The following is a 25,022-nucleotide window of genomic DNA, read 5'->3' as shown; positions in this document are numbered from 1 at the left end:
CTATATCCGTAAAAAGACAGTTGTAGCCCATTTTACATAATTGAGAAACTGAAAGCAAGTTATAATCTAAAGAATCTACAAGAAAAACATTGGAAATAGAATGATCAGGAGATATAGCAATTTTACCCAATCCTTTGACCAAACCTTGATTTCCATCCCCGAATGTGATAGCTCGTTGGGGCTCTTGGTTTTTCTCATAGGAGGAGAACATCTTCTTCTCCCCTGTCATGTGGTTTGTGCACCCACTGTCGATGATCCAGCTTGAGCCCCCGGATGCATAAACCTACAAAACAAGTTTAGGCCTTGTTCTTAGGTACCCAAACGGTCTTGGGTCCTTTCACATTAGAAACAAGCACTTTGGGTACCCAAACACAAGTCTTTGACCCCTTGTGTTTGCCCCCAACATATTTGGCAACTACTTTGCATGATTTGTTAGTTAGCACATAAGATGCATCAAAAGTCTTAAATGAAATGTTATGATCATTTGATGCAATAGGAGTTTTCTTTTTGGGCAATTTAGCACGGGTTGATTGCCTAGAGCTAGATGCCTCACTCTTATACATAAAAGCATGATGACAGCCAGAGTGAGACTTTCTAGAATGAATTCTCCTAAGTTTGTGCTCGGGATAACCGGCAGGGTATAAAATGTAACCCTCGTTATCCTGAGGCATGGGAGCCTTGCCCTTAACAAAGTTAGATAATCTTTTAGGAGGGGCATTAAGCTTGACATTGTCTCCCTGTTGGAAGCCAATGCCATAATGCCAGGGCATCTCCCACTATAGAGCATGCTTCTAGCAAATTTAAAATTTTCATTTTCTAAGTCATGCTCATTGATTTTGGCACTAAGTTGAGCTATGTGATCATTTTGTTGTTTAATTAAAGCTAGGTGATCATGAATAGCATCAACATTTATATCTCTACATCTAGTGCAAATAGTAACATGCTCAACGGTAGATGTAGAGGGTTTGCAAGTATTTAATTCAACAATCTAGTATGTAAAATAACATTCTCATCTCTAAGATTGAAAATAGAAGCATTGCAAACATTTAAATCTTTAGCCTTAGAAATTAATTTTTCATTCTCAACTTTAAGGCTAGAGAGGGATGCATTCAATTTGTCAATCTTAGCAATCAAATTAGCATTATCATTTCTAAGATTAACAATTGAATCATCACAAACATTTGATTTCTCAACCTTAGCAATTAATTTGGCATTTTCATTTCTAAGGCTAGAAATAGTGTCATGGCAAGTGCTTAGCTCACTAGTTAATTTTTCACATTTTTCTATCTCTAGAGCATAAGCATTTTTAGTCTTAACATGCCTTTTGTTTTCTTTAATAAGGAAGTCCTCTTAGCTATACAAGAGTTCATCCTTCTCATGAATAAAACTAATTAATTCATTTAATTTATCCTTTGTTGCATGTTAAGATTGGCAAAAAGAGTGAGCAAGTTATCCTCATCATCACTAGAATTATCCTCATCACTAGAGGTTGCATACTTAGTGGAGGATCTTGATTTTACCTTCTTCTTTTTGCCGTCCTTTGCCATGAGGCACTTGTGGCCGGCGTTGGGGAAGAGAAGCCCTTTGGTGACCCGATGTTTGCTGCGTCCTCGTCGGAGGAGGAGTCGCTGGAGCTCTCGTCGGAGTCCCACTCCCGGCAAACGTGGGCATCGTCGCCCTTCTTCTTATAGTACCTCTTCTTTTCTCTTCTCTTTCCCTTCTTGTTGTCGCCCCTGTCACTATCACCTGATAATGGACATTTTGCAATAAGATGACCGGGCTTACCACACTTGTAGCAAACTTTCTTGGAGTGGGGCTTGTAGTACTTCCCCCTCCTTTGCTTGAGGATTTGGCGGAAGCTCTTGATGATGAGCGCCATCTCCTCATTGTCGAGCTTAGAGGCGTCGATGGGGATCTGTCGGGGACCATAATTAGGGGTACCCCCAAGACTCCTAAACTCGGCTGGTAACCACCATCAGCACAAGCTGCAAAGGCCTGATGGGCGCAATACAGGTCAAAGCTCCGTCCACTCAAGGGACACGATCTCGCCTCACCCGAGCCCAGCCTCAGGCAGGAACAGTAGACCTAGGTGGATTCATGCCTCGCCCGAGGGCCCCCTCAAGCAACGGGCACACCTTCGACTCGCCCGAGGCCCAGCTCGGGCAGGCTTCGCGGAGAAGCAACCTTGGCCAGATCGCCTCGCCAACCGACCGTATCGCAGGAGCATTCAATGCAAGGATCGTGTGACACCTTATCCTGACGCGCGTTCCTCAGTCGGCAGGGCCGAAGTGACCGCAGTCACTTCGCCCCTCCACTGACTGACCTGACAGGAAAACAGCGCCGCCTGCCCTGCTCCGACTGCTATGCCACCCGCCAGGGTGAGGCCGACAGCAGCCGAGTCCAGCCTCAGGCGCCATAGGAAGCTCTGCCTCGCCCGACCCTAGGGCTCGGCCCCCGCCTCGACCCCGGATGACGGTCTCCGCCTCGCCCGACCCCAGGGCTCGGACTCAACCTCGACCTCGGAAGACGGTCTCCGCCTCGCCCGACCCCAGGGCTCGGACTCAACCTCGACCTCGGAAGACGGTCTCCGCCTCGCCCGACCCCAGGGCTCGGACTCAACCTCGACCTCGGAGGAGTCACCGCCTCGCCCGACCTTGGGCTCGGACTGACCACGTTACAGGGGGCCACATCATTACCCTACCCCTAGCTAGCTCAAGCTACGGGGAACAAGACCGGCGTCCCATCTGGCTCGCCACGGTAAACAGGTAATGATGGCACCCCGCATGCTCCCATGACGACGGCGGTTCTCAGCCCCTTACGGAAGCAAGGAGACGTCAGCAAGGACCCGATAGCCCCGACAACTGTGCTTCTACAGGGCTCAAGCGCTCCTCCGACGGCCACGACATCACATGAATAGGGCACTAACACCTCTCCGACAGCCACGTCGGCATGTACATAGGGCTCTGGCTCCTCTCTGCTAGACACATTAGCATATTGCTACACCCCCCATTGTACACCTGGGCCCTCTCCTTACATCTATAAAAGGAAGGTCCAGGGCCCTCGTATGAGAAGGTGGCCGCGTGGGAGGACGGGCTGACGGATAGGCTCTCTCTCTCTCTCTCCCTCGCGAACGCTTGTAACCCCCTACTGCAAGCGCATCCGCCCTGGGCGCAGGACAACACGAGTCGCGGTTCCCTTTTCTCCCCCTTGTGTTCCGTCTCGCGCCGACCCATCCGGGCTGGGACACGCAGCGACAATTTACTCGTCGGTCCAGGGACCCCCCGGGGTCGAAACGCCGACAGTTGGCGCGCCAGGTAGGGGCCTGCTGCGTGTTGACGTACAACTTCCCGTCAAGCTCCAGATGGGTAGTCTCCAGCAACCTCTCCAGCCCGGGACGCTGCTCCATTTCGGGAGTCTCAAGTTCATGTCCCTCGACAGCAACTACGACATGGTACTCCTTCCTCCACCGCGCGACAACGACAATGGCGGCCGTCAACCCGCCCGCCGGCGGCGGAATCGACGACGTCTTCCCCCCATGGCGGAAGAGCAGCATCCATGCCTGTCCCGTCACCTTCCCCGCCGCAGGAGGAGGAGGTGGGGCAACCATGGCCAAGCAGGAGGCGGCACCTCGTTGGCTATCGAGCGAGTCGACGACGCTGGCGCCCAAGCAGGGGACACGTCGGGCGTTGACCTCGCGTCTGAGACGAAGACGAGCGTCGTTTCCCCGCAACACGCCAACCCCAAGCGGACGGATGATGCCAGCACGCTCGCGAAGGACTTGCAGGGCGTTAGCCTCGTACCTGAGATCACGATGCAGTCCGTCCCCGACGCGACTCCGTCAACATCCATCGATCAAGAGGTACCGTCCGTTTTCCACCCTGTGCCTTTTAGATTCAGCTTCGACCCACCAAGCGGCCCCGCTTTGGTGGACGCTTTCGTAAAGGCATATCCTAACCTTCCGGGGTACCATATGTGGTCAACCTGGGACCGACTGACGGCCGTCTCAACCTACGGGCCCCCGGGTTCCGAGGAAGATGACGAGCCCGACTCTGGTTGGGATTTCTCCGGGCACGGTAACCCCAGTGCCATACGAGACTTCATGACCGCATGTGACTACTGCCTCTCCGATTGCTCTGATGGTGGCCACAGCCTTGACGACGAGGACTGTGGTCCAAGTCGCGAATGTTTCCACGTCGATCTAGGGGGTCTCAACGAAGGCAACCACCTTGGTATGCCGGAGGACGGCGATCCCCCTAGGCCTGCGCCTTGCGTTGACATCCTTCGGGAGCTAGCTATGGTCCCAGTCCCTTAGGGGGGTCAGGACACACAGCTCGAGCAAATCCGCGAGATGCAGGCCAGGCTCGACGAGGAAGCAGGACAACTTGTGCAGCTCCGGTAGAACATCGGGCAGGAGTGGGTAGGCCGAGCACCGGCCGGAGAAGCGCGTCATCTAGCCCAGGGCATCCAGCACCGCATTGCTGATGATGCCAGGGCAAGGCTGCCCCCGGCTTCTAGTGGGGTCGGCCAGAACCTGGCTGCAGCAGCAATACTACTCCGAGCGATGTCGGAGCCATCCACCACCGAGGGGCGGCATATCCAGGGAGAGCTCAAGAATCTTCTGGAGGATGCCACGGTCCGACGGGCCGAAAGCTCTGCCTCCCGGAGGTAGGGTTACCCCCAAGAGCATCACGCCGCGACTTCCCGTTTCATGCGGGAAGCCTCGGTCCACACCGGGCGCACGCGGGACGCAACACCTGCGGCCTCGGGTCGCCTCGGCAACGAGCACCACCGCCGCGACCGTCGAGCCCACCTCGACGAGAAGGTGCGCCGAGGCTACCACCCCAGGCATGGGGGACACTACGATAGCGGGGAGGATCGGAGTCCCTCGCCCGAACCACTCGGTCTGCAAGCTTTCAGCCGGGCCATACGACGGGCGCCGTTCCCGACCCAGTTCTGAACCCCGACTATCATCACCAAGTACTCGGGGGAAACAAGGCCGGAACTATGGCTCGAGGACTATCGGCTGGCCTGCCAGATGGGTGGAACGGATGATGACAACCTCATCATCCGCAACCTCCCCCTGTTCCTCTCTGACACCGCCCGGGCCTGGCTAGAGCATCTACCTCCTGCGCAGATCTCCAACTGGGACGACCTGGTCAAAGCCTTCGCCGGCAACTTCCAGGGCACATACGTGCGCGTTGGGAACTCTTGGGATCTCCGAAGCTGCCGCCAGCAGCCAGGAGAATCCCTGCGGGACTACATCCGGCGATTTTCGAAGCAGCGCACCGAGCTGCCCAACATCACCGACTCAGATGTCATCGACGCGTTCCTCGCCGGCACCACTTGCCGCGACCTGGTGAGCAAGCTGGGTCGCAAGACTCCCACCAGGGCGAGCGAGCTGATGGACATCGCCACCAAGTTCGCCTCTGGTCAGGAGGCGGTCGAGGCCATCTTCCGGAAGGACAAGCAGCCTCAGGGACGCCAGCAGGAAGACGTCCCCGAGGCGTCCGCTCAGCGCAGCACGAAGAAGAAGGGCAAGAAGAAGTCGCAAGCGAAACGCGGTGCCACCGACGTAGATCTTGTCGCCGCCGCCGAGCACAGGAACCCTCGGAAGCCTCCCGGAGGGGCCAACCTGTTCGACAAGATGCTCAAGGAGTCGTGCCCCTATCATCAGGGTCCCGTCAAGCACACCCTTGAGGAGTGCGTCATGCTTCGGCACTACTTCCACAAGGTCGGGCCCCGGCGGAAGGTGGCAAAGGCCATGACAACGACAAAAAGGAGGGCCGCAAAGCAGAGGAGTTCCCTGAGGTCCACGACTGCTTCATGATCTACGGTGGGCAAGTGGCGAACGCCTCAGCTCGGCACCGCAAGCAGGAGCGTCGGGAGGTCTGCTCGGTGAAGGTGACGGCGCCAGTCTACCTAGACTGGTCCGACAAGCCCATCACCTTCGACCAAGGCGACCAACCCGACCACGTGCTGAGCCCGGGGAAGTACCCGCTCGTTGTCGATCCCATCATCGGCAACGTCAGGCTTACCAAGGTCCTCATGGACGGAGGCAGCAACCTCAACATCATCTACGCCGAGACCCTCGGGCTCTTGCAGATCGATCTGTCCACGATCCAGGCCGGTGTGGCGCCCTTTCACGGGATCATCCCCGGGAAGCGCGTCCAACCCCTTGGGCAACTCGATCTGCCCGTCTGCTTCGGGACTCCCTCCAACTTCCGAAAGGAAACCCTCACGTTCGAGGTGGTTGGGTTCCGAGGAACCTACCACACAGTGCTGGGGAGACCATGCTACGCCAAGTTCATGGCCGTCCCCAACTACACCTACCTCAAGCTCAAGATGTCGGGCCCCAACGGGGTCATCACCGTCAGATCCACGTACCGACACGCGTACGAATGCGACGTGGAGTGCGTGGAGTACGCTGAGGCCCTCGTCGAATCCGAGGCCCTCATCGACGACCTAGAGAGCCTCTCCAAGGAAGTGCCAGATGCGAAGCACCACGCCGGCAACTTCGAGCCAGTAGAGGCGGTCAAGTCCGTCCCTCTCGACCCTAGCAACGACACCTCCAAGCAAGTCCGGATCGGCTCCGAGCTCGACCCCAAATAGGAAGCAGTGCTCGTCGACTTTCTCCGCGCGAATGCCGAGGTTTTTGTGTGGAGTCCCTCGGACATGCCTGGCATACCGAGGGATGTCGCGAGCACTCGCTGGATATCCAAGCTGGAGCCGACCCGTGAAGCAGCCTCTACGCCGATTCGACGAAAAAAAGCGCAGAGCCATAGGCGAGGAGATCCACAAGCTGATGGCTGCAGGGTTCATCAAAGAGGTATTCCATCCCGAATGGCTAGCCAACCCTATGCTTGTGAAAAAGAAATGTGGGAAGTGGAGGATGTGTGTAGACTACACTGGTCTAAACAAAGCATGTCCGAAGGTTCTCTACCCTCTACCTCGCATCTATCAAATCGTGGATTCCACTGCTGGGTGCGAAACCCTGTCATTCCTTGATGCCTACTCAGGGTATCACCAAATCAGGATGAAAGAGTCCGACCAGCTCGTGACTTCTTTCATCACACCTTTTGGCATGTACTGCTATATTACTATGCCATTTGGTTTGAGGAATGCAGGCGCGACATACCAAAGGTGTATGAACCATGTGTTCAGAGAGCACATTGGCCGAACGGTCGAGGCTTACGTCGATGACATCGTAGTCAAGACGAGGAAAGCCTCCGACCTCCTCTCTGACCTTGAAACGACATTCAAGTGTCTCAAGGCGAAAGGCGTAAAACTCAATCCCGAGAAGTGTGTCTTCGGAGTCCCCCGAGGCATGCTCCTGGGGTTCATCGTCTCCGAGCGGGGCATCGAGGCCAACCCGGAGAAAATCGCGGCCATCACCAACATGGGTCCTATCAAGGACTTGAAAGGAGTACAAAGGGTCATGGGATGCCTTGCGGCTTTGAGCCGCTTCATCTCGCGCCTCAGTGAAAGAGGCCTACCCCTGTATCGCCTCTTAAGGAAGACCGAGTGCTTCACTTGGACCCCCAAGGCCGAGGAAGCCCTCGGGAACTTAAAGGCGCTCCTTACAAGCGCGCCCATCCTGGTGCCCCCCACTGCGGGAGAAGCCCTCTTGATCTACGTAGCCGCAACCACTCAGGTGGTCAGCGCCGTGATCGTGGTCGAGAGACGAGAAGAAGGGCATGCATTGCCCGTCCAGAGGCCGGTCTACTTCATCAGTGAAGTACTGTCTGAGACCAAAATCCGCTACCAGCAAATTCAGAAGCTACTGTACGCGGTAATTCTGACGCGACGAAAGTTGCGACACTACTTCGAGTCTCATCTGGTGACTGTGGTGTCATCCTTCCCCCTGGGGGAGATCATCCAGTGCCGAGAGGCCTCGGGTAGGATTGCAAAGTGGGCGGTGGAGATCATGGGCGAGACAATCTCGTTCGCCCCTCAGAAGGCCATCAAGTCCCAAGTCTTGGTGGACTTTGTGGTTGAATGGGTCGACACCCAGCTTCCAGTAGCTCCGATCCAACCAGAAATCTGGACCATGTTTTTCGACGGGTCGCTGATGAAAATAGGAGCGGGCGCGGGCCTGCTCTTCATCTCACCCCTCAGAAAGCACCTCCGCTATGTGCTGCGCCTCCATTTCCCGGCGTCAAACAACGTGGCCGAGTACGAGGCTCTGGTTAAGCTAGGGGTTCGGCGCCTCGACGCTCGTGGCGACTCGCAGCTCGTCATCGACCAAGTCATGAAGAACTCCCATTGCCGCGACCCGAAGATGGAAGCCTACTGCAACGAGGTTCGGCGCCTGGAAGACAAGTTCTACGGGCTCGAGCTCAACCACGTCGCTCGACGATACAACGAGACTGCGGACGAGTTGGCTAAGATAGCCTCGGGACGGACAACGGTTCCCCCGAACGTCTTCTCCCGAGACCTACATCAACCCTCCGTCAAGACCGACGACACGCCCGAGCCCGGGGAGGCCTCGGCCCAGCCCGAGGCACCCTCGGCTCCCAAGGGTGAGGCACTGCGCATCGAGGAAGAGCAGAATGGGGTCGCGCCTAATCGAAACTGGCAGACCCCATACCTGCAATATCTCCACCGAGGAGAGCTACCCCTCGACAGAGCCGAAGCTCGGAGACTGGCGCGACGCGCCAAGTCGTTCGTCTTGCTGGGTGACGAAAATGAGCTCTACCACCGCAGCCCCTCAGGCATCCTCCAGCGATGCATATCCATCGCCGAAGGTCAGGAGCTATTGCAAGAAATACACTCGGGGGCTTGCGGTCATCACGCAGCGCCTCGAGCCCTTGTTGGAAACGCCTTCCGATAGGGTTTCTACTGGCCAACCGCGGTGGCCAACACCACTAGGATTGTACGCACCTGCCAAAGGTGTCAATTCTATGCAAGGCAGACACACCTGCCCGCTCAGGCCCTGCAAACAATACCCATCACCTGGTTGTTTGCTGTGTGGGGTCTGGACCTCGTTGGCCCCTTGTAGAAGGCACCCGGGGGCTACACGCACCTGCTGGTCGCCATCGACAAATTCTCCAAGTGGATTGAGGTCCGACCCTAAACAGCATCAGGTCCGAACAGGCGGTGGCGTTCTTCACCAACATCATCCATCGCTTTGGGGTCCCGAACTCCATCATCGCCGACAACGGCACCCAGTTCACTGGCAGCAAGTTCCTGGACTTCTGCGAGGACCACCACATCCGGGTGGACTGGGCCACCGTAGCTCACCCAATGACGAATGGGCAGGTAGAGCGTGCCAACGGCATGATTCTGCAGGGACTCAAGCCGAGGATCTACAACGACCTCAACAAGTTCGGTAGGCGATGAATGAAGGAACTCCCCTCGATGGTCTGGAGTCTGAGGACGACACCAAGCCGAGCCACGGGCTTCACGCCGTTCTTTCTAGTCTATGAGGCCGAGGCTATCTTGCCCACAGACTTAGAATACGGTTCCCCGAGGACGAGAGCGTACGACGACCAAAGCAACCAGACCAGCCGAGAAGACTCACTGGACCAACTGGAAGAGGCTCGGGACATGGCCTTACTACACTCGACACGGTATCAGCAGTCTCTGCGACGCTACCACGCTCGAGGGGTTCGGTCCCGAGACCTCCAGGTGGGGGACTTGGTGCTTCGGCTACGACAAGACGCCCGAGGGCGCCACAAGCTCACACCTCCCTGGGAAGGGCCGTTCATCATCGCCAAGATTTTGAAGCCCGGAACATACAAGCTGGCCAATAGTCAAGGCGACGTCTACAGCAACGCTTGGAACATCCGACAGCTACGTCGCTTTTACCCTTAAGATGTTTTCAAGTCGTTCATATGCCTCGTTCTTTTTACATACACAAATAAAGTCTAACCATCAAGGAAGGGTCAACCTTGCCTCAGCAAAGCCCGACCCTCCCTCGGGGGCTAGAAGGGGGGAACCCCCTCTGCATCAAAATTTTTGTCGGAAAAAGTCTTTTTGCCAGAACATCTTTCGCACTTTTCGACTACTTCGATAGCGGGATCCTGAAACGACGGAGTACAAGTAAGCGGCAAACATTTGATTTCTCAACCTTAGCAATTAATTTGACATTTTCATTTCTAAGGCTAGAAATAGTGTCATGGCAAGTGCTTAGCTCACTAGTTAATTTTTCACATTTTTCTATCTCTAGAGCGTAAGCATTTTTAGTCTTAACATGCTTTTTGTTTTCTTTAATAAGGAAGTCCTCTTGGCTATCCAAGAGTTCATCCTTCTCATGAATAGCACTAATTAATTCATTTAATTTATCCTTTGTTGCATGTTAAGATTGGCAAAAATAGTGAGCAAGTTATCCTCATCATCACTAGAATTATCCTCATCACTAGAGGTTGCATACTTAGTGGAGGATCTTGATTTTACCTTCTTCTTCTTTCCGTCCTTTGCCATGAGGGACTTGTGGCCGACGTTGAGGAAGAGAAGCCCTTTGGTGACGGCGATGTTTGCTGCGTCCTCGTCGGAGGAGGAGTCGCTGGAGCTCTCGTCGGAGTCCCACTCCCGGCAAACGTGGGCATCGTCGCCTTTCTTCTTGTAGTACCTCTTCTTTTCTCTTCTCTTTCCCTTCTTGTCGTCGCCCCTGTCACTATCACCTGATAATGGACATTTTGCAATAAAATGACCGGGCTTACCACACTTGTAGCAAACTTTCTTGGAGTGGGGCTTGTAGTACTTCCCCCTCCTTTGCTTGAGGATTTAGCGGAAGCTCTTGATGATGAGCGCCATCTCCTCATTGTCGAGCTTGGAGGCGTCGATGGGGATCTGTCGGGGACCATAATTAGGGGTACCCCCAAGACTCCTAAACTCGGCTGGTAACCACCATCAGCACAAGATGCAAAGGCCTGATGGGCGCAATACAGGTCAAAGCTCCGTCCACTCAAGGGACACGATCTCGCCTCACCCGAGCCCAGCCTTGGGCAGGAACAGTAGACCCAGGTGGATTCATGCCTCGCCCGAGGGCCCCCTCAAGCAACGGGCGCACCTTCAACTCGCCCGAGGCCCAGCTCGGGCAGGCTTCGCGAAGAAGCAACCCTGGCCAGATCGCCTCGCCAACCGACCGTATCGCAGGAGCATTCAATGCAAGGATCGCGTGACACCTTATCCTGACGCGCGTTCCTCAGTCGGCAGGGCCGAAGTGACCGCAGTCACTTCGCCCCTCCACTGACTGACCTGACAGGAAAACAGCGCCGCCTGCCCTGCTCCGACTGCTGTGCCACCCGCCAGGGTGAGGCCGACAGCAGCCGAGTCCAGCCTCAGGCGCCATAGGAAGCTCTACCTCGCCCGACCCTAGGGCTCGGCCCCCGCCTCGACCCCGGACGACGGTCTCCGCCTCGCCCGACCCCAGGGCTCGGACTCAACCTCGACCTCGGAAGACGGTCTCCGCCTCGCCCGACCCCAGGGCTCGGACTCAACCTCGACCTCGGAGGAGTCACCGCCTCGCCCGACCTTGGGCTCGGACCGACCACGTTACAGGGGGCCACATCATTACCCTACCCCTAGCTAGCTCAGGCTACGGGGAACAAGACCGGTGTCCCATCTGGCTCGCCACGGTAAACAGGTAATGATGGCACCCCGCGTGCTCCCATGACGACGGCGGTTCTCAGCCCCTTACGGAAGCAAGGAGACGTCAGCAAGGACCCGATAGCCCCGACAGCTGTGCTTCTACAGGGCTCAAGCGCTCCTCCGACGGCCACGACATCACATGAACAGGGCACTAACACCTCTCCGACAGCCACGTCGGCATGTACATAGGGCTCTGGCTCCTCTCTGCTAGACACGTTAGCATATTGCTACACCCCCATTGTACACCTGGGCCCTCTCCTTACATCTATAAAAGGAAGGTCCAGGGCCCTCGTACGAGAAGGTGGCCGCGTGGGAGGACGGGCTGACGGACAGGCTCTCTCTCTCTCTCTCCCTCGCGAACGCTTGTAACCCCCTACTACAAGCGCATCCGCCCTGGGCGCAGGACAACACGAGCCGCGGTTCCCTTTTTTCCCCCTTGTGTTCCGTCTCGCGCCGACCCATCTGGGCTGGGACACGCAACGACAATTTACTCGTCGGTCCAGGGACCCCCCGGGGTCGAAACGCCGACAGGATCCTACTTGGTGTAGAATCCTTCTTTTCTTCTTCCATCGCCTTGAATGCGACGGGTTGCACCTCGGGTGTTGAGGTGGCACCTTGCTCGATGATTTTCTTGGAGCCATTGATCATCAATTCAAAGCTCACAAATTTTCCTATCACTTCCTCGGGAGACATTAGTGTGTATCTAGGATCACCACGAATTAATTGAACTTGCGTAGGGTTAAGGAAAACGAGTGATCTAAGAATAACCTTGACCATTTCATGGTCATCCCATTTGGTGCTCCCGAGGTTGCGCACTTGGTTCACCAAGGTCTTGAGCCGGTTGTACATCGCTTGTGGCTCCTCCCCTTGATGAAGCATGAAGCGACCGAGCTCTCCCTCGATCGTCTCCCTCTTGGTGATCTTGGTCACCTCGTCTCCTTCGTGTGTGGTCTTGAGCACGTCCCTAATTTCCTTTGCGCTCTTCAACCCTTGCACTTTATTACACTCCTCTCGACTTAGAGAGGCGAGGAGTATAGTAGTGGCTTGGGAGTTGAAGTGTTGGATTTGTTCGACCTCCTCCGAGTCGTAATCCTTGTCCCCCTTCTTTGGTACCTGCGCTCCATACTCAACAATATCCCATATGCTTTTGTGGAGTGAGGTTAGGTGATGTCTCATTTTATCTCTCCACATAGAATAATCTTCACCTTCAAGCATAGGTGGTTTGCCTAATGGAACGGAAAGTAATGGAGTGCGTTTTGAAATACGAGGATAGCGAAGGGGCATCTTACTATACTTCTTGCGCTCATGGCGCTTAGAAGTTGTGGATGCCGATTCCGAGCCAGAGGTAGAGGGTGACGAAGAGTCGGTCTCGTAGTAGACCACCTTCTTCATGTTCTTCTTCTTGTCACCCTTCCGTTGGGACTTGATGGAGGAAGATGATTCCTCCTTGTGCTTGTGGGTGGACTCCCTTGAGTGCGTTCTCCCCGAGCTTGCGGACTTGTCGCCGGTCCCGATCTCCCTCTTAGCGGATGCTCCCGACATCACTTCGAGTGGTTAGGCTCTAATGAAGTACCGGGCTCTGATACCAATTGAAAGTTGCCTAGAGGGGAGGGGGTGAATAGGGTGAATCTGAAATTTACAAACTTTAAGCACAACTACAAGCCGGGGTTAGCGTTAGAATTAAATTCGTGTCCGAAAGAGAGGGCGGAAAACAAATCACAAGCAAATGAAGAGTGAGACACGATGATTTGTTTTACCGAGGTTCGGTTCTTGCAAACCTACTCCCCGTTGAGGTGGTCACAAAGACCGGGTCTCTTTCAACCCTTTCCCTCTCTCAAACGGTCACTTAGACCGAGTGAGCTTCTCTTCTCAATCAAACGGGACACTAAGTCCCCACAAGGACCACCACACAATTGGTGTCTCTTGTCTTGGTTACAATTGAGTTGGAATCAAGAAAGAATGAAGAAGAAAAGCAATCCAAGCGCAAGAGCTCAAATGAACACAAGTATCTCTCTCTCACTAGTCACTATTTGATTGGAATTGTCTTTGGACTTGGGAGAGGATTTGATCTCTTTGGTTGTGTCTTGTATTGAATGCTATAGCTCTTGTATGAGGTGTGAAGGCTGAAAACTTGGATGCATTGAAGTGTGGTGGTTGGGGGGTATTTATAGCCCCAACCACCAAAAGAACCGTTGGTGAGGGCTTCTGTCGCATGGCGCGTCACCCGGCCGTTGGATTCTGACTGTTGGGGCTTCTGACATCTGGGCCACCGGACAGTCCAGTAGTGCACCAGGCAGTCACTGTTCATTGTCCGGTGCGCCTTCTGGCTCTGCTCTGACTTCTGCGCGCACTGTAGCGCATTAACTGCTGTTGCAGACGACCGTTGGCGCAGTAGTAGCCGTTACTCCGCTGGCGCACCGGACAGTCCAGTGAATTATAGCAGAGCGGCTCCTAGAATACCCGAAGGTGAGCAGTTCGGAGTGGGGTTCCCTGGTGCACCGGACACGTGTCCGGTGCGCCAGACCAAGGCACACTTCGGTTGTCTTTTGCTATCTTTATTTGAATCCTTTCTTGGTCTTTTTATTGGTTTGTTGTGAACCTTTGGCACCTGTAGAACTCATAATCTTGAGCAAACTAGTTAGTCCAATTATTTGTGTTGGGCAATTCAACCACCAAAATCAATTAGGAAAAGTTGTAAGCCTATTTCCCTTTCACATACCACCCTTGTGGTAGCACTGTTTTTCCAAGTGGTTCTCCATATTCCAATTAACAATATGATCTTATCATGAACAATAATTAAACAACAACATAATTGGAACATGATCATAATGAAGCATTAGTTTCCCAAAACCAGGTAGAGCAATAGCAAATCTACCTAATAATTCATCTGTTTGCAAGGTGGGGAATAAACAATGCTAGGGAAACTTATTAGGTCCCATCAAATTAACCTGAGCATGTCACAGTGATTAATAGTGAACATTATTAGGTAAAAAGGAGTGATCAAGGGCACAACTTGCCTGAGACTCAAGATTCCAGGCACCAGGATGATCTTCAGGTTCTCGTGATCTCATTGCTAATCGTAACAATACAAACAAACATGGTATAGGCAAAGATTAACATCACACCAAACATAAGCACAAACTGCATAATAATATTCTACGCGTCGCTACGAGATCGTGGATTCGAGAACGACTAAAATCGTAGTTAAAACAGAGAAGTTATGGGTATTACAATATTTTTAGGCGCAATAAATCTAATAGATGTTGTATTTAAACTAAGCAGGTACTAAATCAAAATATTTCAGTTGGTATTAATCAATTTAACAATTATTTATAAAAAAGCATAGGTTAGAACTATAAATTAGTAAACATTAATTAAGCAAATATTTAAGTAATTAATTATTTAAAACATGTGGTATGATTAACACAATTTTATTACAACTTACATAAAATTAATATGAACCTAACACACCTTGAATGGAATAAATCAGACGTCTAGCACGAAACATATCACATGTTTAATAAATTAGTAGGGTTGTACAAAAATAGGTGACATGACACGATCTAATCGGTTAGATCGAAGCCACATAAAATTTATTGGATCTTCCGTTGCCGTGTTTGTTTCCACCACAGAAACGAAGACGTTGGGTTTCTTAGGCCCACAAGCAGCACAGAAACCAGAACTGGTGATCGCCATGAAGTCACCCCTTATACTAGTATGACGTAGGTTTGGAGCTAGGCAATAAACAAAAGAGAGAGAAAAGAACGTGCATGGGTTAGGGTGAATGGCTGGAAAGTTGGCTGGCCGGCTAAATAGCACACGTAAATATCCCCTTTATTTTTTTCCTTTGTATTTATGTTTTTCTGATCCTTTTCTATTGTAGTTTTTTTACTCCAAATTCAATTCTGAATCGAAGTCTGAGTTTCAACAAAAACAAACAAACAAATGCACAAGCAAAATACCAGTATGAATGCATGTATAAATTATATATATATATATATATATATTAATTCTTTTGTTGAGGCCACAAAACATATAATTCAATAAAGTATAATACCTACCATATTATTTAGTTAAGAAAATAGTTCAAATAGTTAGCCAAAATTTGTATTAACCTTTTATTTGACTTTTTGGGGAAAATATTTTTGATTTATAAGTTTATTAGTAAGACACTCTAAATTGTAAATCTTCAGAGAATTTTCCCAAATACCAAAATAGGATCTTAGGGTGTTACAAATTCTATCTCCCTTAAAAATAATCTCGTCCTCGATATTCGTAAGAAAGGGATGCAAGAACTTTGGTTTGTGGTTTACCTTTTAGTTTCCTAATTAGTTCAAAAATATAAGTTTTTTCTTCTTATTTTAAGTACTAATTAACAGGTGCTTTTAAGAAAGCATGGGTATCTTTTAGGAACAACATAAGATATGGTTAGAGCAAGAGCAGGTCATGACAAGAAAGAAGCACTACATCTTGAATGTTGAATCTTGATTCATCTGAAGATCTGGTTCTACTTATATCCTTCCTTGTTGATGCTTGATGTCTTTCTTCTTGGGTCTTGGTGTCTTCATCCGGGTTAGAGACCTTCGGTTTTGGTGTCTTTATCTGAGGTTTAGGAAGTTTAGATAGGTAAGAACATGAGTTAGGTCAGAATACTTTTATTTTTCTTTCTTGTTTTTTGGTTAAACAGATTTAGCAACCTATCATGAATCTGTTAGTTCATGTAGTTGTGCATGGTCGAGTTGGTCTAGTGCACCAATTTAAGATTAAATCATTTTTCTAGGAGTAGGGCCACATTTATTTCACCAGTATGAACCTATTTAAGTAACTCACTTTAGATTATATCACATTAGATGAGATCTAGATTAGATTGGTATGACTAGTTTAGACTAGATAAGATCTAATTAATTTATTTTGGACTAGAACATGGTTGTTATTCTAGGGTGGGATAAGTATGCTTATTAGGACAAGATGAATCTATAAGGATAAGATATAATCTTTTAATATGAGATGGATCTATAAGACAGATCTATTTTTATGGGGGATATTCTATCTTTCTAAATATATTTTTATACATATGTATATTTAGATGCAACTGTGGACATTACTCCACAACTAATTACACTCAATCAAAGAATCGAACCAAGTTGTTATCATAAGAACAAACACTCAAGCATATAAGTATTTACAAAAACAGTTTTGATTTGATTCCTAAGATTAGGTTTTCTATTCCTAAAAGTCACTTTAGGTACAGGATTTCAAAGTGTGAAATCCACTTTTGTCTTTAGAAGAGAAAAAGGTAAGAGTAATCAGAGTAAAGCAGCAAAAGATGGGAAAAGATTAAGAAAAGTTTAGAAAGAATAAGAAAAGGTAAGTACATAAGGGTTGTCCAGTTCTATCTAGGTTTCGTCCTATAGTCAACATCCCTCTGATACCACTTCTGTAACACCCGAGTTTTGGGGCACCAAGACCCAGGCACGAACATAATCACCAGGTGTGCTGGGATCAAGTCTCACACATATGATGAATCATGATACATAAACGAATGCCACATCTTTACTATATAATAGGATTCTGTACAAAATAAATACATAATTACACCGTAAGGAGACAACGATCCAGCAACCCAAAGTTGACTAGGAGACAACGATCTAGACCACTCACGATCTCATCACAGCACCCTCCATGCGCCTCATCCTGCGGTACCTATTCTTGACCTGTGGGGGGTGTGAGACAGCAAGAGTGAGCTCACATACGTTCATCGCTCAACGACTTTTGGGGAATAATGTGCATGAACTCACCAAAGATGGGAGCTCATGTGAAGTGTAAGGCTTACCAAAGAGGATGGTTAAGTCTAAGTATATACCAACCCAAATAAGTAGTAGATCAAAATTTGATAACAACACCCTCGATGCAATGCATATGACAAATTGAATTTAGTTGCATAAATTACTCATGTGAGTGTCCGAGCCGCTCATGACCTTGAGCACGACGGATATACCAGTTTTGCACTCTCCAGAGGCTGCACATCTTTACTCACTAGTCATGTTTCCCATCTGCCAAGGGATCGCAACTTCCCATACACCTCTACCAAGGAAGCGAGGCAGGGTAACACTACGAGGCCTTTACAAAGTTCCACTAGCTTCAGAAAATCCGCTACAGTTTTTAGGAAGCTCCAATGCAGGGATCCCTCGCCTGACCGCCATCGCAGCAAAATCAACCCAAGGACCTCCCTACACTGACCACTCCACTACTGCCCTTGCCCCTTTCGGGTAAGGTAGTCATCCACTAGCTTTCCTAATTAGTCAGCGAAGGGCGTCCCATACCACCTTTGTGGCAGCACTGTTTTCCCGAGTGGTTCTCCATGTTCCAATTAACAATATGATCTTATCATGAACAGTAATTAAACAACAACATAATTGGAACATGATCATAATGAAGCATTAGTTTTCCAAAACTAGGTAGAGCAATAGCAAATCTACCTAATAATTCATCTGTTTGTGAGGTGAGGAATAAACAATGCTAGGGAAACCTATTAGGTCCTATCAAATTAACCTGAGCATGTTACAGTGATTAATAGTGAACACTATTAGGTAAAAAGGAGTGATCAAGGGCACAACTTGCCTGAGACTCAAGATTCCAGGCACCAGGATGATCTTCAGGTTCTCGTGATCTCACTGCTAATCGTAGCAATACAAACAAACACGATATAGGCAAAGATTAACATCAGACCAAACATAAGCACAAACTGCATAATAATATTCTACACGTCGCTACGAGATCGTGGATTCGAGAACGACTAAAATCGGAGTTAAAACAGAGAAGTTATGGGTATTACAATATTTTAGGCGCAATAAATCTAATAGATGTTGTATTTAAACTAAGCAGGTATTAAATCAAAATATTTCAGTTGGTATAAATTACTTTAACAAATATTTATAAAAAGCATAGGTTAGAACTATAAATTAGTAAACATTAATTAAGCAAATATTTAAGTAATTAGTTATTTAAACATGTGGTATGATTAACACAATTTTATTACTACGTACGCAAAATTAATATGAACCTAACACACCTTGTATGGAATAAATCAGACGTCTAGCACGAAACATATCACATGTTTAATAAATTAGTAGGGTTGTACAAAAATAGGTGACATGACGTGATCTAATCGGTTAGATCGAAGCCATATAAAGACTTATGGTATAAATAAATGTAATATATGAGGTCTAGGTGTGACAATCTTCTACGTTCCTCCCTCTTTCTTGAGACACATCGAGAAAATAAATAACAGTGAAGAGAGATGGTAGCCATAGCCGACCAACAACAGGGAAAGCGGAAGTTCAGCCACGTGGGGGAGAACCTGCCAGGACAAGCACGACATAGGGAGTAGTGGGACCCGTATCCATGGGTACTCATGTAGAGGAACAGGGGCGCGGTCGCCCAGGCTGGACGCTAGCCTGTTTCCACGACGGCGTAGCCTGAACGCACGCCAGGCAGTTGCTTGTGTCGGCGGACGGCGGTAGCGCTGCTCCCTTCGTCTCTCATTGTCATCTTCTGCTCGCCGATGGTACGACTCTCGGCCTCCTAGAAACGCGACCGCTACCCGTATTTATACACAGGGATAGAAGGTGCTTCGGCTGGCAAACGGTTATGGCCTCCCGAAGTTATTGGATCTTCCGTTGTCGTGTTTGTTCCCACCACAGGAACAAAGATGTTGGGTTGCTTAGGCCCACAAGCAGCACAGAAACCAGAACTGGTGATCGCCATGAAGTCACCCCTTACATTAGTATAACGTAGGTTTGGAGCTAGGCAATAAACAAAAGAGAAAAAAAGAATGCATGGGTTAGGGTGAATGGCTGAGAAAGTTGGCTAGCCGGCTAAATATCACACATAAATCTCCCCTTCATTTTTCCTTTGTATTTATGTTTTCCTGATCCTTTTCTATTGTAGTTTTACTCCAAATTCAATTTTGAATCAAAGTCTGAGTTTCAACAAAAAAACAAACAAACAAATGCACAAGCAAAACACCAGCATGAATGCATGTATAAATTATATATATTAATTCTTTTGTCGAGGTCATAAAACATATAATTCATTAAAGTATAATTTATATAAAATACCTCACCATATTATTTAGTTAAGAAAATAGTTCAAATAGTTAGCCAAAATTTGTATTAACCTTTTATTTGAGTTTTGGGGAAAATATTTTCGATTCATAAGTTTATTAGTAAGACACTCTAAATTGTAAATCTTCAGAGAATTTTCTCAAATACCAAAATAGGATCTTAGGGTGTTACAATCTAGTCACATTATTTTATCATGAAACATAGGTTAAAGTTATGCACTTAATTTGTTCTATATCAACACCTAAATCTTTAGAAAATCGTAACTCTTTAATCGTAACTCCGAATTTAGTGATTCTCGAACCTACGATCTTGTTACGATGCGTAGATCATTATTATGCAATATATTCTCATGATTGGTGTGATGTTAATTTTGCCTATACCATGTTTGTTTGTATTGCTACGAGTAGCAGCGAGGTTACGAGTCACTTGAAGACCAAGTTGGTGAAGTGCTTCGGAATCTCGAGTCTAAGGCAAGTGGTGCCCTTGATCACTCTTCTTTACCTAATAATGTTGTTGTTAGTCACAATGACATGCTCAAGTTAATTTGATGGGACCTAATAGGTATCCTTAGTATTGTCTATCCCACACCTTGCAAACAAGAGAACTGTTGAGTAGATTTGCTATTGCTCTACCTGGTTTTGGGAAATTAATGTTATATTATGATCATGTTCCAATTTTGTTGTTGTTTTAATTATTTTTCATGATAAGATCATCATGTTAATTGGAACATGGAGAACCACCTGGGAAAACAGTGCTACCACAAGGGTGGAATGGGACGCCCTTGGCCAAGTAATTAGGAAAGCTAGGGTGAGATTACCTTACCTAAAAGGGGCAAGCGGGGAGGCGTCGCTGCAGAGTATAGGGAGGTTCTCGGGTCGAACTTCTGCGATGGCATTTCAGACGAGGGATTCCTATGCTTCCTTCTTCCTGAAACCGTAGTGGGTTTTCTCGAACTAGGGGAACTTTGGAGAGGCCTCATATTGCTACCCTGCCTCGCTTCCTCGGTAGAGGTGTATGGGGTCCGTACAACCCTGTGATGAATGAGTAACACGACTTGTGGGTAAAGATGTGCAACCTCTGTAGAGTGTAAAACTGGTATGTCAGCCATGCTCCCGGTCATGAGCGGCTCGGACACTCACATGATTAAATTATGGAATTAAACTTAATTTGTCATTTGCATTGCATCGTGGGTGTTATTATTAATTGTGATATCTCATTTATTTGGGTTGGTATCTACTTATACTTAGTAACTACTAATAAAACTTTGACCAACTTTAAAAGAGTGCTCAGCTTTAACCATCTCCTTGGGCAAGCCTTACACTTCACATGAGCCCCACTGTAAGTGAGCTCATGCACATTATTCCCCACAACTTGTTGAGCGATGAATGTATGTGAGCTCACCCTTGCTGTACTCATATCCCCCAGGTCAAGAACAGGTACCATCAAGATGAGGCGCATGAAGGATGCTGTGATGAGTTCGTGAGTGGTCTAGGCCGTCGTCTCCCAGTCAACTTTGGTTGCTGGATCGTTGTCTTCGTATGATGTAATTATTTAACTATTTTGTACATAACTCCATTATATATTAATGATGTGACATTCGTTTCTGTACCATGATTCATCATATGTGTGAGACTTGGTCCCAGCACACATTTGATTCACGCTCGAGTTTGGACCCCTAAATCCGGGTGTGAAAATACATCACCCAAACCATTTAGGGTTAGGGTTTTAGTCCAATATGGTATCAAGCTAGGTTTAGCCTCCCTCCCACCCGAGTCGTCTGTGCAATAGTACCCCGCCACTGGCGCTACATTACCACTGGTCGCCGCCATTCTCCCTCTTCTTCTCCACTGCCAGCGACTTCTCCCATGTGGCCGGCGCTCCTCTCGCGAGTCTCCAGCCGCGACCGTGCCCCTCTCCTTCACTACGGCAACCCAAACCTGCTCGCCCATGCCGCTTCTATTCCCTGCGGTCAGCTGCCCGACTGCCGCCATAGATGGGCGTGGTCACTCGCCCGTCCCTCCTCCTGGACCGCGTGTCGTGTTGGGCCCACCGGCTTTAGCACACACCCACCTACCCTAGAGTTCACCGCTATTGCCTTTGCTGTGACTATCGCTGCCTTGCCAGCGTCCCTGCCAGCGTCATAGTCGCCCCATAGGTTGACATTGCCCTGAAGACGCGTAGATCTGCCCTAACGCTCACGGTGGCACCCTCCTCCGCCCTACTTACCTCGATCGCACCGTCGTGGGGTCCAGTACCGCCTTGACCTTTGTCGCTGTAGCGGACAACACCGCCGTACTCTCTACAACTCGCACCGATGTCCTTTAGCAAACTATCGTTCTCCCCTACAGCAGCGTCGTTGTTGTCCCTATTGGGGTCCCGATTGTTGTACATAGCGACCTCCCCACCAACAACCTCCCTAATGGCGCACCAGCAGTGCCCGCCTCCCTCGTGCCCTTTACGCGGTCGCGCTCCATGAGGGTGCGCCCATGCCACCAGTTCCCTTGCCTGACGCTGCTACCCATCGTGTTGAGCATCTAGCTCCTCACTTTCCCCACATGGGTCTAATGAGTGACCCTAACCTCTTTGTTGATGGCTCCTTTCATATCATGGGGAGGACCTGAAAGTGCAATCAACCCTAATTGATGGTTTTGGTGATTTAATGACAAAACAAATAAGGGTACTAACAAGTTTGCTCCTAGTGTATGCTCAGAATCTACAGAAATTAAAGGAGTTACAACTTTTGTTGGGTATTCATGTAGGAAGTTTCAAGGACAAAGCAAACACATCTGTGGTGCCTTGAAAAGACTCCATGCGACAGACGTATAAAATTTTATGTATATCTTGAGTCGCAGGATCTAATTCTTCCTTACTAGTTTTCGCACAGGTAATAGTGTTTTGCTATAGCTCAAGCCTCCAAATTCAAAAGCTATTTTGAAAACCAAATTCCCTTGAACGCTCTGTGTATGACTGTTGTTATGATTGTGAAACTGAGAGTGTTCCTATTGAAAAGCAGTTAAACTTCTTTAGATGCAGTTGAGCTTCTTCAGCTACAGTTGAACTTTTTCAGCTAAGTTGAACGTCTTCAACTGCAGTTGAGCTTTTTTAGCCGAGTTGAACTTATTCAGTCGAGTTGAGCTTTTCAGCTGCAGTTGAGCTTTTTCAACTGCAGTTGAACTTCAACATCAACTATGAACCTCTTTGACCATACACTAGTTGAACTTGCCTTTGAGCCAGTTGAACTTGGGTTTTCTCTCCTAAACGTTCTGGTAAACACCAGTTGAACTAGTTCCATGGGCAGTTCAACTAGTCTCTAAGACATCTGCTCAGACTATTGTGATATCCTGGCCCCTGGGATGTTGATATCCTGGCCCAAGGCTTAATAGAATTAATAGAGTATCCATACCAACAAGGTGCACCTTCTTTTTCAGAAGCCTAGCTCGAAAGAACCTCCAAGTTCAGCATGCTTGGCTTGGAGCAATTTGGGATGGGTGACCGACCAGGAAGTTTTTCATGGGTGCGCATGAGTGAGGACAAAGTGTGCACAAAAGACCTGTATTGGTCTGTGGGGACAATATATGATCCTAGAGTGCTGCCAGGAATAAGTACCATCGGTCCAGGGATTGGACGGGGTGTTACAACTGTCCAGCAGTCTGCCAGTCAGACTGGCAGATAGGCTGACAGGTTTGACTAGGGGTGGTTCAACCAGTTTTGGTCAAATTGACTAGACTTCCCAGCAGTCGGCCAGTAAGACAGGCAGACACGTTGACAGTCAGACCAGGGGCAGTTCAGCCGCCCCCTAGGGCGATTCAACCGGTCTCCCCTTGAAAAACCCAGTCAAACGACTACTTTTGAAGCGAGCCTATATGTAGACCCTCACATTTCTCTCTTCATAACTGCTGGTGACCGACACATTCATTGCAAACCTAACTTGAGATAAAGACACACTTCTTTTTCCTCTCTCACCCAAACTAGCTCTCGATTCAACTCGATTGAAGGAACCCTTTGGTGTGAGGTTTGTTCTTGTGCTCACGGATTTGATTTTCCTCTCCTATCTCACTCTAATCTCTTAAGCTTGTTGCAAACACCTCTTATGCGATTTTGTGTTCTTGAAATCCTAGAGTTTCAAGATGGATTGAAGTTGCTTGGGAGTCTCCAAATTTGTGGACGACCCCAAGAAGTTTATATTCCTCGCTCTTGTGAGCAAGTTTGAGAAAAATAATCCCTTGACCTTGGTGGTCAGGTTATGGAGGATTAGGGTTTAAAAAGACCCAGCCCTTTGTGGGCTCCTCAACAAGGAGTAGAACACCTTTGTGGTGTGGTCGAACCTCGGAATAAATCTTGTGTCTTGTGTTCTTGCTCGATCTGTGATTGTGATTTTATTTGGCAAGATAGACATATAGGTTTACTCGCCGTGTGGATCTTATGGTGAATTAACTCCCGTACTTTCACCATCCACACTTAGCTTATTGCTTGTGTTTTCCACTATAAGAGATCCATCTTCTATTTTTCGCATAGTTCATAGTCTATATTTATGCTAACAGTTGAACTAGTTCAGAGTAGTTCAACTTGCCCATGTAGAAGTTGAACTGGCCTGCACCAGTTGAACTTTAGATTTAACATTATCTCGAAGTTTGTGGTGATATTTTTTAGGTTTAGTCTATTCACCTCCCTCTAGGCTACTTTCAATTGGTATTGGAGCTTCGTGCCTCGTTTTATGCTTAATCACGTGAGGAAACGATCATGTCTACACAAAGGGACCATGTGGATCCTCTTCTTGAGGAAATCCCAACCACATCCACTGGCGAGGAAGTGGACCCCAAGGTCCTCGACCTCGCCATGAAGATTGCCGAAAGGATGTTCCTCAATATGAAAGAGGACGACGCAAAGAAAAAGGCCGAAGAAGAAGAATCAAGAAAAAAGGCCCAAGAAGAAGAATCAAGAAAAAAGGCCGATGAAGATAAAGGAAAGGGAAAAATAGAGTACAACGACGACTTGGTTGAACTCTTGGTTTCCAAGGTGATGAGTAAGGTAAGTCTCAACACCAAGGAATCTTCCACCAAGAGTAAAGGTAACGAGTTCAACCGAGTTCATTTTGATTATTCCCATAATTTTGTTCCAAACTTCTCTTCGGTGCCCCTCGAAAAGCTTCCAACTCTTAGTGAGCTGAACTATGACGAGTGGGCCGACAAGATGAAGTCACATTTAATCGGTGTACATCCTAGTCTTTAGGAGATTGTTAATATAGATATGAACAAGCCAGCCCAAGGAGAAGAGATGACACAATAAATTATGCAAGAAGTGCAT

At 48.7% G+C, this 25,022-nt stretch overlaps 1 pseudogene; it reads right to left on the bottom strand.

Moving 5' to 3' along the window:
• LOC103648708 (uncharacterized) overlaps positions 1 to 21,709 on the bottom strand; it is a 73,774-nt pseudogene extending 52,065 nt beyond the window's left edge.
• Positions 21,710 to 25,022: the final 3,313 nt, after the last annotated feature.

This window comes from Zea mays, chromosome 2, assembly GCF_902167145.1.
Source record: "Zea mays cultivar B73 chromosome 2, Zm-B73-REFERENCE-NAM-5.0, whole genome shotgun sequence".
NCBI classification, from domain to species: domain Eukaryota; kingdom Viridiplantae; phylum Streptophyta; class Magnoliopsida; order Poales; family Poaceae; genus Zea; species Zea mays.
The sequence above is the reverse complement of the archived record's forward strand: the minus strand, read 5'-3'. Positions and strand labels throughout refer to the sequence as shown.